The sequence below is a fragment of the Zingiber officinale genome, chromosome 9A (assembly GCF_018446385.1).
Source record: "Zingiber officinale cultivar Zhangliang chromosome 9A, Zo_v1.1, whole genome shotgun sequence".
Lineage (NCBI taxonomy): Eukaryota > Viridiplantae > Streptophyta > Magnoliopsida > Zingiberales > Zingiberaceae > Zingiber > Zingiber officinale.
This window is the reverse complement of record NC_056002.1, coordinates 68603503-68617830: the sequence shown is the minus strand read 5'-3', so window position 1 is coordinate 68617830 and position 14328 is coordinate 68603503. Positions and strand designations below refer to the sequence as shown.

Genomic DNA, 14328 nt, shown 5'->3' with positions numbered 1-14328 from the left:
CCTCCATGAAATTTTCTAAAAGATCACTAGAAATACTAACCTTGCTTTGCTGAGAGATACCTAAAATTTCTAAACATGTGAATGTGACTTCCTCTGAATCAAATGATGGTTCTGGCTCTGGCTCAGGTGTTGGTGCTACCAAATGTGGTGATTCTTGAGACTCTGTTAATTCTGCATAAGTCCTTACACATTGGTCCACAACATGTTCAATCCTTGCAACTCTCATAATATCAGAAGATTGTGTGGGCAAAGGAGGTGATTCTTGAGATGTTGCTTCCACAACAGAGCTCCCTACACTTTCTTTTATAACATCATCATCAACACAAACATCAAAAAATAAACCAACATCAATATCCTCAGTGGGAGAATCAACTATAGGAGGATCACTGACTTCATTTGCATTCTTAAGTTGATCTACCTCATTACATTCATCATCTGTAAATTCAATTTTATCATAATATTCTATAAAACTTGGAGGTAGATCTGAAAACTTGTTATCCACTGCATTATCATCACAATCCTCATATGAAAAGTCTTCATCTTTATATATATCCAGAAATCTGCACTCAACCATATTAGAATCACAGAATTTTTTAAAATCTTTGTTTTCATTGACCTTTACTAGCCTTTGTGGAAAAGGAACCTTTAGTGAAGATCTTGGGAAAGATTGAACTTCTTTTTTCCCATATTCCCTTTGAGCTTGCAAAGGAGGTCCAACTTGCTTATCTAGTGTTGGTGTGATCAATCGTTAAGGGAAAGGTACTTGTGGCCTTTGGGAACTTCTTGGAGAAATGGAATTGAGTTCTTGAGGTCTTCTATTGTTCTTCTTCTCAATTCTATACAAGTCCTTTTTTAGAAGTTCTTCACGATTCTTGCCACTTCTCAACTTAATATCATTACCATTTTCACTAGATCGTGTCTGTGTAGGAGGGGGATCATGTTTGAACCATTTTTAAACTATGCTATCAATCTTTACCTCCAACTATTTGGACCCCTCATTCTGTGACTTGTAAATTTCAAAACTCTTGGATGGTTGAATTGCAATTTGTTTGACAGGCATTCTTGCATTTATAGCTTGCACTTCTTAAATTTTTGAGGGAGATTCCATCCAACTTTTGTTCAACCATTCATGGAGGTTCAATATGAGTTCATGAAAGAACCACCAGCTGATGAATCTAACGAACACTTATCTGAGAAAGAAATTCCCCTTATAGAATATGTGCAAGGTCAACCATTTTTTCAAACCATGATAAGGGCACTGTCTTTGTAGACTCTTGAATCTATCTCATGCTTCAAATAGTGATTCTCCATCTGCTTGAGTAAAATTTGTGATGTAATTCCTTATATACATTGTTCTGCTTAGAGGGAAAAATGATTCAGAAATTGCTACTCCAATTGTTTCCAACTTGTGATGCTTTGAGGATGGAGAAAATTAAACCAAGTCTTTGCCTGATCTTTAATACTGAAAGGAAATGCCATCAATCGAATTTCATCCACTGAGACACCCTCAGAGTTTACTATATCAATCAGGAATTCTTGAAGATGAAAATATAGGTTTTCTGATAGTTCTCCTCCAAATTTGTGACCTTATATCATGGTAATTAACTCTAGGACTAGTTGGAAACTCTCTGCTTCGACATGAAGTTGCACAATCAGAGATAAAAATCTTACATAAATAGGTGCAAAAAATTCTCTCAAAGGCCTGCTTGACATGTTAGTGCTCATGATATCTTAAAAAAATTATGAGAAAAAAACAAAAATGAAGAATCAAAGACAAGAAATAAAATGTTATAAGAAAAATAAGAAAGAAAATGTAGAATTTAAATTACAAGAAAGAAAGTGCATAATGGAAACAAGAAAGAAAAGGCAAAAGGAAAAAGAAAAATGTCTAGAGTAACTCATATGCTAATCAACTAATGTTAATCAAAAACAGTCCCCAGCAACGACACCAAAAACTTGTTACATCATGGCAAGTGCACGATTATGTCATCAATAATACAAAAGATTTTCAATCCCACAGGGGTTGTTGATTAAACACTAGTTAACTTTGCTAGAGAGAAAGAAAAGAGAAATGAGAGAGAGAGAGTAAAGAGCATAAGTGAATGAAGGATGTTAGATACTAGAATTTGGGTTTCATTGCGATGCTAGTTAATGTCCCTATGCATTATTCATTTACCTAACTTCATGCTTACACTCGTGTAGGAGTTCTAACTAAAGTCCGATACAATCCCGTGAAGATCACACCGAAGAGTTTACCCAAGTTCTAACGCCATTAAGTAGAAGAGGTAATTTAGGAAGCCCGATTATAGGGCTATCCTTCTGTCACCATGGCCCTCAGTCCACATTCCTGAATTACACAAGTCACTTCCTAATAGTAGATTAATGTAATTAAGTAGAAGAGGTAATTTAGAAAGTCTAATTATAGGGCTATCCTTCTGTCACCAGGGCCCTCAGTCTATATTCCTAGATTACACAAGTCACTTTCTAACATTAATTTGAGAAAACTCTCTAAACTCTAACTAATCTTTTTAACAAGGATTAGTCCCTATGTTAAGATCTTTTTGTTGGTGCAATCGACCTAGGTTTTGATGTGTGTGTCAAAGAGTTTAAGTTAGACTTTCATATGTATTTGATATGTGTTTGAGTCTTGCAAGACTTGGAGAAATACATGTGGAACTCATCCAAGGGCTCGGATCGTTGAGTCGGTGAAGGGTGGTGTGGAAGACATCCGAGGGACTAGAGGACGAGGAGCAATGGAGTCGAGCCGAGGGAAGTGGACTTCAAGGCAACGTGAAGGATGGCATGGAGAGGAGTCGTGGGCTTGGGTGCATCTGAGGGATGAAGGCCGAGGAAGAGGACTTCAAAGGCGACTCTAGAAAGGATGAGAGGAGTGAATGTACTGGGACCAGTCGACTGGTCATGGGACCAGTCGACTGATCCAACTTCACGGAATGCACAGAAGCATTCTGTGCGTGTTGGCTACGGGGACCAGTTGACTAGTCCTGAGACCAGTCGACTGGTACATAGTCGTTGGCAGAATTTGGCGTTCTGCAGAGAGTCGTTGGATGTGTCCAACGGCACACCAGTCTACTGGTGCTTGGACCAGTCGACTGGTGTCGGGGTTTGAGTTGATTTGTGATCAACTCTCTCCTCTTATTTAAGGAATGCTTCGGGGCTTGAAGAGCGTTACTGGTGCTAATTGTAAACCTTCTCAGTCTTGCCCAAAGCTTTCAAGTTTAATTCTCTTCCTCCCAATCTAAACTCCATCTTGTAAAGAGGAAGAGATCATTTTGTGGGAGGTTTGCTCCACCGAGAAGGAGAAGCTTTAGCCGGAGATTGCTGGGGACTGATCCACCGAAGGATCAAGGGATCGTCCACCTCAAGGACACGTGGTGGAGTAGGAGCATCATCTCCAAACCACGTTACATCGAGCGTGTTAGCATTTGTATTCGTGTTTGTTTTTCATTGCTTTAGTTTTAGCATATTCCGCTGTGCACTAACCCTCTTGTAGAGAAGAAATTGATTTGGGGGTGACCTAGCTATCCAACCCCCCTTCAAGCCAGCCATCGATCCTCCAACAATTGGTATCAGAGTGAGGGCACCCTTCAATGGACTAATCGCCGAGAAGAGCACTTCATCAGAATGGCCGGCTCAAACATTCATCCACCGAAATTCGAAGGGGACTTCTCATGGTGGAAGAAGAAAATGGAGGTATTTTTCAATACCAATTTTGACATTATGCTAATCATGAGAAGTGGTTTTGAAGAGCCCAAGGATGAACGTAATGAGACAATCGACATAACAAGATGGACCAAAAGGCAAAAAGAAGAGGATCTAGCAAATTCCAAGGCAATGCATCACCTACTACATGTCCTTCCACAACAAAAAGTAACAAGAATTGGAAACTATACAAGTGCCAAAGACTTGTGGGAAAAGCTAGTGGAGCTTCATGAAGGGACATCGGAAGCAAAATTGGCAAAAAGAGACCTCCTTCGAACTCAACTCAATAATATCAAGCTTAAGAAAGGAGAAAAGGTATCAATTTTACATTCTAGAATTAAGAAAATTATTAATGGGCTAACAAGTGTAGGTGAGACACTTTCAAATCGAGACATGATGATGAAAGCCCTAAATGCTTTCCCAAGAACCACAACTTGGAGCTCCATTGTAGATTCATACTACATATCAAAGGATCTAAAGAAATCCTCTCTAGATGAACTCTTCTCAACAATGGAGCTTCACGAAACAAGAGTTGAAGGATTAGATGGAGAAGCAAATAGATCAAGAGGAGTAGCCCTTGTGGCAAACAAGGGAAAGGGTAAGAAGAAGAAGCCTTCATCCCCACCATCCTCCGACTCCGAAGAATCAAGCGCCTCAATGGATAGCGACCAAGAGGCGTATATGGTAAGAAAAATGAGAAGAGCTTTTAAAAAAAAAATCATCTAACAAATCCCATGATAGGAAAAGCTCAAGAAGCAAGAGTAGGACAAGGAAGATCATTTGCTACAATTGCCAAGGAGAGGGACACATAAGAGATGAATGTCCCTATTGAAGAAGAAGGAAGAAAAGAAAAAGACAAAAGAAAAGGGGAAGAAAGTCAAAAATCTAAAGGCGACATGGAATGATCCATCATCATCATCGAAGGAAGAGGAGCACCATGTAGTCAACTTTTCTCTAATGGGAATTGATGATGTAGCCTTCACCTCATCCGAAAATGAAGAAGGGAAGAGCTCAAGTGAAGATGAAGAAGGGAGCTCAAGTGAAGGGGGAGGTCAAACATCGGATTCGGACGTCTCGGTAAGTGAGGTATACAATCTTCCTCCTCATGTTTTAATTAAGATCATTAAAAGTACAAATGATGATTTGTTCAAGGCAAAAAGGAAAAATAAAACCTTGAAAAATGACATTTGCATGCTTAAAGAAAAATTAGAATCCATGTCTATTAGGGATGATGATATGCATGCTTCTTCTTCAAGTTCAAATGTATCATGTTTAGAAGAAGAAAATAGGGAATTAAGGGAAAAGGTAGAATACCTTACCAATGCCCTTAGGAAATTTGAAATTGGCTCTAAAACCCTAAACATGATCATTGGGAGCCAAAGGGCAAGTTTTAAGAAAAATGGGATAGGATACAATGAACCAAATAATGAAAAGACCTATCATTGTTTACTTGCTAGGAGGCAATCAAAAACCAAGACCATATATAGAAAATGGATCCCCAAGGAATATTTGGTTAACCCAATTAGAAAGAATTTCTATTGGGTGCCAAAATCAATCCTCAAGGGTTAGAGGATTTTGAGTTTAGTCAACCAATGAAATCATAACTCAAATTTTTGAAAATTGGTTGACTTGGAACCTTAAGGGGGAGGACTTAGCCTTGATAGAGATTCATGATCAAGAGGGCTAAGTAGAAGTTACCTTTATCTCATAATGACTTGTCTTATTTTCTAACCATAAATGTGAGATATTATGATGATACAAATAATTCACATATGCTTATGGCATTTTGATGAGTTATGTGATGTATCAATTTTTAGTGATCATAAACCAACTATGGGGAAAGCAAATGTTTAATTAATGGACATCTTGCCCATAGATCATAGTTGGATATTTTAAATATTTTGAAAACAACTCTATGTTTTATTTACTATGGTATAGCTATATTGAAACATATGAGTGCAAAATTGGGTTTTAACTTGATACAAACTTGCATGATTTTGAGATTTTTGAGATTTGGTCAACATTTCAAAAATACTTTGACTTTTCATGAAAAAATATTTTTCCTTGTTAAAGAACATGTTAAGAAATATGTTGTCAAAATTTCATGATTTTTCAAATTTTCTAGAATTTTTTATGCATTTCTGAAGTTGGCCTCAGAAGGCTGAAATTTGGGTTCAGCATGTACCAGTCGACTGGTACCAACCTTTCAGCACTCTGAGGGTTTCTGAAATCAAGTTTTTGGTCCAAAATTGGTTGGAATTGATGTCGTAGTATGTGTACGTGTCTAGTACAATATTTTTGATGGTGTCAAAGGGGGAGAAAAGGGGAAGGTTAAGTTAGTAACCTACTTGGTTTACTTGTGTGAAAATTTTTGAAAAATAAGGTTGAGAGCATGTGTTAAGGGGGAGCTTGGGTTTTATGCTTCATGTTTACATATTGCTTCAAATTTTCAAAGTTGTTATTTATGCCTAACTTAAACATATTGCCACACATCAAAAAGGGGGAGATTGTTGGTGCAATCGACCTAGGTTTTGATGTGTGTGTCAAAGAGTTTAAGTTAGACTTTCATATGTATTTGATATGTGTTTGAGTCTTGCAGGACTTGGAGAAATACATGTGGAACTCATCCAAGGGCTCAGATCATTGAGTCGGTGAAGGGTGGTGTGGAAGACATCCGAGGGCTGCAGGACGAGGAGCAATGGAGTGGAGACGAGGGAAGAGGACTTCAAGGCAACGTGAAGGATGGCACGGAGAGGAGTCGTGGGCTCGGGTGCATCTGAGGGACGAAGGCCGAAAAAGAGGACTTCAAAGGCAACTTCGAAAAGGATGAGAGGAGTGAATGTACTGGGACCAGTCGACTGGTCATGGGACCAGTCGACTGGTCATGGGACCAGTCAACTGATCCAGCTTCACGGAATGCACAGAAGCATTCTGTGCGTGTCGGCTACGGGGACCAGTTGACTAGTCCTGAACCAGTCGACTGGTACATAGTCGTTGGCAGAATTTGGCTTTCTGCAAAGAGCCATTGGATGTGTCCAACGGCACACCAGTCGACTGGTGCTTGGACCAGTCGACTGGTGTCGGGGTTTGAGTTGATTTGTGATTAACTCTCTCCTCTTATTTAAGGAATGCTTTGGGGCTTGAAGAGGGTTACTGGTGCTAATTGTAAACCTTCTCAGTCTTGCCCAAAGCTTCCAAGTTCAATTCTCTTCCTCCCAATCTAAACTCCATCTTGTAAAGAGCAAGAGATCATTTTGTGGGAGGTTTGCTCCACCGAGAAGGAGAAGCTTTAGCCGGAGATTGTTGGGGACTGATTCACCGAAGGATCAAGGGCTTGTCCACCTCAAGGACACGTCGTGGAGTAGGAGCATCATCTCCAAACCACGTTACATTGAGCGTGTTAGCGTTTGTATTCGTGTTTATTTTTCATTGCTTTAGTTTTAGCATATTCTGCTGTGCACTAACCCTCTTGTAGAGAAGAAATTGATTTGGGGGTGACCTAGCTATCCAACCCCCCTTCAACCCGGCCACCGATCCTCCAACACTTTTGACTTTAGAAATTGGATAAGTATCAATGTCCTCTGTCACAAAGGACATAATATGTCCAGTTGAATGGGTATCCTTCTGTCACAAGGATCCCCCGGTTATCCAATCTAGTAGCAACCTTAACATAAAGACAAATCCCTTATATCTACTTGAATTTTCCTCACACATATTTCGGCAAACACATACAAGGTACAATACATAATAGAATATGATATAAAAATTTCATAGCATAAGGAAGCATCCAAATACATAGTTCATACATCACATCACATCACAACTACTTCCTACATCCTCGATCTAGAGATCTACTCCCTTACAAGGGAGTTTACAACCAAAGACGATAAGTAAACCAAACTACAACTCAATACATGAAGATTTAGAGAAGAGAAAGCTTATCCTTGATGCGTGGCATCCTCGGAGGTGCTCCCTTGCTCCGGAAGAGGACAGATCAGTGAAGATGGAAGATCTAGGACCTCCCCAAAGGGGAGAACCCTTCTCCAATCGATGGGGAAGATCTCCAAGCAAAAGATGAGTGAAAAGGGGAGAAAACCCCTTTTATAGAGTAGGGCACGGGCACCACACGACCGTGTGGCCTCCACATGACCTCCTTCTTCTTGCTCTCAGTCAGGGTGACACGGTCGTGTGGCTCACACGACCATGTTCTACTTTAGTTCTGAATGGGCTACACGGTCGTGTGGCTCACACGGCCAACCACTACTTACTATCTAGAAGTGTTGCACGGCCGTGTGGATCTCACACACCCCTTGCATAGCCCTTGGCATGGCTCTGCATGGATATGTCTCATTGCAACATCTTTTATGCCATCAATATGAGGTTTTCTCTAGTTGAAGTCTTCATCAAAGTTGTAGATCTTGAAGTTATCTATATTTAGATATAAAGAACAACCCATAACTCCAACTGAACACAAAGTTATGACTGTTTTAGTTTCCGTCTATAGTGCTGAAAATTCCACACGGCCTTCACACGACCGTGTGGATTCCACACAGCCTCCACACAACTCCCACATGGTTTCCACACAACCGTATAGTTTCCACACAGCCAGAACATGGAAATACTTAGTTTTTGCTTGCCTATGTGAGTTCCACATGGCCCAGACACTCTGGAAGCTCTATACTTCATTTAAGCTCCGTTTTTACTCCAAATCGCATCCTATCAATCAAAATAAGTAAAGAGCATATCTCCGAATAGAATATAATGGAAGTATAATATTATAATGAAATAGGGTACAATAAATATAGATTATAATAATGAAATATAAGTAGATGTGCGTCAAAATATGATTAAAAATGTATATAATTTATGTACATCATTATCTTAGGTAACTTCTCAAATATAACATGATCTCCTTGGTTATTTTTTATATGTGTCAAAGGGTAAAAGGATAGGTTAAAAGTTAAATTCTATATTTTTTAAAAAATTAAAAAAATATATAAAGAAATTAATTTTAGGGTGAGAGATTAAGTTAAGAGGAGGTGTTTTTAAAAATTACTTCATATTAACTTTTTGAATCGCTTTATTTTTCCTTAACTTTAAACAATGTTGCTATAATCAAAAAGGGAGAGATTGTTGGTGTAAGGAGTATCATATAATCGAACCTGGTTTTGATATTGGAATAGGGTTCAAAGTTAAGCTTCGTTGTGATCTAACAAGATTGATCAAGTGTGCACGTACCTCAACTAGGAAAGTCCTAATAGTTCAGCTGGACCCGATACTAGGAAACTGAAAGTCCTAGTAGGTCAGTTAGACCAAATACTAGACAAAGGTGGAAGACTTGGTAGATCAAGGACACTAGGTGCAAAGACTGCTCAGATGTCTAGCGGGTCAATGGGTCAGCAAGGACTAGACATCGAAGAAAGTCTTGGGGTCATAGGATTAGATGCTAAGCAAAAATCTAAATAGGTCTCAACGACCAGATGTTTGGCAACCAAGAAAACTGTCCTGAGTAAAGTGGGTAAGGATGGGTTCCCTTTAAATAGTAGGCATCAGTCCGACCCTGGGTTTCACGAGAAATCTAAAGTCATGATCAGACAGTTGAACAACTATAAAAGTTCTTATTTTCTATATATTGTTGTGCTAACATTATGATGCAGGGATTTATAATCAGAAGATGCTAGAATCAGTGAACTCTAGGTGACCAGACTGGTTCTAGCCACCAGAGATCTGGGTGACCTAACAGGGTTTAGGTGCCTGGATGGTCCGAACTTAGTCTAGTGTGCAAATGAGGAGGCACGCGTGATTGGTCTGCACACATCAGCATCCAGATGCGTAGACAAGGATAACTCACCACTGAAGAGGTCGGATAGAGCTTCACCTAGTTCTCACCACATCAGCAATCTAGGGCCTAGAAGGAGTCCAAGCACTCGGAGATAGATCATTTGGATATAGTCAGATCAGACGAGGCCAAGCTGGGGTCACCCGGGGCTAGTCTAGGCGCTTGGAATGGTCTTTAAAAGAAGTTGTGAATAGGAGCCTTGTATAGATGAGGTGGCACAAGCTGATTAGTCTGCACACATCAGCATCCAGACACCGAATAAGGATAACTCTCCACTGAAGAGGTCGGATAGAGCTTCACCCAGTTCTAACCATGTCAGTAATATAGGGGTCCAGAAGGAGTCTAGGCCCCCGAAGATGGATAATTGAGACATAGTCAGATCAAACGAGGCCAAGCTAAGATCACCCGGGGATAGTCTAGGCACCCGGAATGGTCTTTAAAAGAAGCTGTGAATAGGAGAGTTGTACATCACTTGACTATGTCCTAATACTCCTATCTCATTCCTGAAACACCGCTATAATGCCAAACTACTATAACGACTGTCACACCCAAGAGGAGTCCCTGCTCAATAAACGAACAACATCTCCCCTGTAATAGTGACAAATGAAACCTAGCTCACACTGTTATACAAGAATAATATCTACAACCCACACAGCTGGAATCAAACACAACCACACAAGATAATATACAGCCCACGTGGTTGAATCAAAAACACAGCGGAAGACATAAGAAAAATATATAAACAGCACAACTGACTGCAAGCCATCCCAGCTTGACACAACAATTACATAACCAAATAAAAGGATGCCACAAGTCTCAAAACCCACACAGAAGATACATATTACATGTACAAGAACAAAACCAATAATGCGAGTGAAAGTAATAATGAAAGACGTCACTCAATGTGACATGGGACTGACGGACAGGACCTCCAAGAGACTCCATAAATCTTCTACCCTCTCCCTGGTAAAAAGAAACCAGTACAAGGGGTGGTGAGTCCAAATGACTCAGTGGGTATAAGACAAATAGTGTATGTGTTAGGATGTATACTAAAAGCCTAGCTTTTTGTATGAACATTTATATTTTGAAATGAGAATCACTTTGGTCAAATGTTTCATTTTATATGTTAATGAAGTTGTCTATTTAATTTATATTATAGATAACATGGTGTGTGATGCCACATAGAAGATCATGTTATCAGTTCCTTATAAATTATAAATAGTAGCTCACGACCGAGATGGATAGGGACAAACCATTGGAACGGTTGTAGTGTAATTTGGTATTAGTTTATCTTGACTATAAAATTACACTAGTACACTATGTGTGTATTAAGCAGGACCATTTGAGGTTGTCCGATTTATACTGACTGCATAAAAGAACAGAACCTCTGTTATTATGGATGTACGTTCTCTTAATCCTGATATAATAACAAACACATATACTTAGTATTTGTTTCTTTAACTTATCAATGGGTGAGATTTATTCGTTAAATCAGTAGGCCCGATGAGTTGGGAGATAGTATCATTTATATGGTGTGTTATTGATTATGAAAGGAAACTGTGTCCTATTTATTTAGGTTGATGATGTCCCCTTGAGGAGCCCATAAGGATTATCATGTAAACCCTGCAGGTGGACTTAGTCTGACATAATAATAAGGTTGAGTGGTACTACTCTTGGAGCTAGATGTTAATTAAGTGAGTTGTCAGTAACTCATTTAATTAACGAACATACAATATCTTAAATACAGGGAGACTAATGCACTCATGATAAGTAGAAGCTCATACTATAATATGGGATTGGTGTGGTAGTTTAATAATAACTCTTTAGTGGTATGAATTATTATTGATGAACTTGAGTTGGGTGTTCGAGGTGAACACAGGAAGCTCAAGTCCATCAGGAGACCAAAACCAATTCCTCCTCTCGGACCCTATTGTAGCCTCTATAAAGCCTCGCATTCACCCGTTTTGGTTTTGCTTCCTATCCAAGAAAGGGGTCGGCCACATCCTTGCTTGGTGCCTAAGCAAGGGGTCAGCCAAGCCTTACTTGTTGCCCAAGCATATGGTCGGCCAAGCCTTGCTTGGTGCCCAAGCAAGGGGTCGGCCAAGCCTTACTTGTTGCCCAAGCATAGGATCGGCCAAGCCTTGCTTGGTGCCCAAGCAAGGGATCAGCCACAATAAAAGAAGAAAAAAAGGAGTTATGAAAAGGGAGATTTTTTCTCTCAACAGAATTCTAAAAAATCTATTACTTTTTCTCCTTTTTTTATCTGGCGCAAAGGGTTATAAAAGGAGAGGAGGTTGGGCCACAACAATCAATCAATTAAGAATTGATAAGTTTTTCTCCACAACTAAAAAATCTCTCCTCTCCATAGCTAAAGGGGGATGCTGTTAAGTTGGAATCACGTACAGAAGTTTGCTTGTTTGTGGGTTATCCTAAAGGAACGAAAGGTGGTTTATTTTATAGTTCTAAAGATCAGAAGGTCATTATAAGCACCAATGCTCGATTTTTAGAAGAGAACTATGTGATGAACCACAAGCCCATGAGTAAAATTGTTCTTGAGGAATTAAGAGAAGACACGTCTACTTTAGTACCAATGGTACAAGATAAGATACCACAAGAAAGTGCAACACGTGTCACAAATGATGCACAATTACAAGTAGTGCCTCGTCGTAGTGGGAGAGTTGTTCGGCAACCTGATAGATTCATGTTTTTGGGAGAATCTTTGGACTTGATCCCTGGTGAACATGAAGTTGATCCCTGGATATATGATGAAGCACTCCAAGATAAAGATGCAGCATCTTGGCAAAATGCAATAAACTCTGAAATAGAATCTATGTATTCTAATCAGGTCTGGGAGCTTGTAGAACCACCAAATGGTGTAAAAGCCATCGGATAAAAATGGGTCTACAAAAGAAAAAGAGGGATAGATGGGAAGGTGGAAACCTTCAAAGCAAGACTTGTTGCAAAAGGGTATACTCAGAAAAAGGAAATCGATTATGAGGAAACCTTTTCATCGGTAGTCATGCTCAAGTCTATCCAGATTCTTTTATCTATTGATGCTCATATGGATTATGAGGTTTGGGAAATGGATGTCAAGACAGCTTTCCTTAATGGAAGTCTTGAAGAAAACATCTATATGAAGCAACCAGAGAGATTCATTACAAAGAGCAAAGAGCATCTTGTATGTAAGCTCAATCGGTCCATTTATGGACTGAAGCAAGCTTCAAGATCTGGGAACATCTGATTTGATGAAGTAATCTAGTCTTATGGATTCATTTAGTGTCCAGATGAGTCTTGTGTATACAAGAAAAGTGACGGAAATGTGGTGATATTTCTTGTACTATACGTAGATGACATTTTACTCATTAGCAACAATGTCAAAGTGTTGTCAGACATAAGGGTATGGTTGTCCAAGTAATTCGATATGAAGAACTTGGGAGAATGTGGACATATTCTTGGGATCAAAGTAATAAGGGATCGTAAGAAAAGAATATTGTGTTTAACCCAAGTTTCATACATCGATACTATCCTAGCTTATTTTAGCATGCAAAACTCCAATAAAGGTTTTCTACCTTTTCGGCATGGAGTACCTTTATCTAAAGAGATGTGTCCTAAAATATCAAAGGAGATAGAGGAGATTAAGGCAGTTCCTTATGCTTCGGTTGTAGGAAGCCTAATATATGCAATGCTATGTATGAGACCGGATATCTGTTTTGTCGTGGGCATGGTTAACAGATATCAAAGTAACCCATGACAGGGGCATTGGACTGCTGTAAAGCATATATTAAAGTATCTGAGAAGGACTAAAAATTATATGCTAGTTTACTAGGTAGATGATTTGCTCCCTGTGGGTTATAGAGATTCGGACATCCAATCAGATAGGGACAGTAGTAAGTCAACCTCGGGGTATGTGTTTACTTTGAGAGGTGAAGCCATAGCATAGAGGAGTGTTAAGCAGAAATATGTTTCAAACTCCACCATGGAAGCCAAGTATGTGGCAGCCTCTGAGGCAGCCAAAGAAACTGTATGGCTCAAAAACTTCTTGATGGACTTAGATGTGATTCCTGGTTTGCCCAAAATTATCACAATTTATTGTGATAATAGTTGTGTAGTAGCAAACTCGAAGGAACCACGAGCCCATAAGGCAAGTAAACACATTGAGTGCAAGTACCACCTGATACAAGACATCGTAAAGCGAGGAGAAGTTGTTGTCACCAAGATTGCATCAGTAGATAACCTAGCAGATCCTTTCACTAAGGCCCTTCCGGTGAGAGCTTCTGATGAGCATGTTGAGGGGATGAGAATCGGATGTATGACAGCATAGTCTTTTAGTATAAGTGGGAGATTGTTAGGATGTATACTAAAAGCCTAGCTTTTTGTATGAACATTTATATTTTGAAATGAAAATCACTTTGGTCAAATGTTGCATTTTATATGTTAATGCAGTTGTCCATTTAATTTATATTGTAGATAACATGGTGTGTGATGCCACACAGAAGATCATGTTATCAGTTCCTTATAAATTATAAATAATATCTCACGACCGAGATGGATAGGGACAACCCATTGTAACGGTTGTAATGTAATTTGGTATTAGTCTATCTTGACTATAAAATTACACTAGTACACTATGTGTGTATTGAGCAGGATCATTTGAGGTTGTTCAATTTATACTGAGTGCTTAAAAGAACAGAACTTCTGTTATTATAGATGTGCGTTCTCTTAATTCCGATATAATAACAAACACGTATACTTAGTATTTGTTTCTTTAA

At 39.2% G+C, this 14328-nt stretch overlaps 1 non-coding gene across 1 annotated transcript; it reads left to right on the top strand.

Annotated features, from left to right (window-relative positions):
- Positions 1-1241: 1241 nt before the first annotated feature.
- Positions 1242-1347, top strand: LOC122022069. Its single transcript, XR_006122815.1, has one exon. It is a non-coding gene; the product is annotated as a small nucleolar RNA R71 (small nucleolar RNA).
- Positions 1348-14328: the final 12981 nt, after the last annotated feature.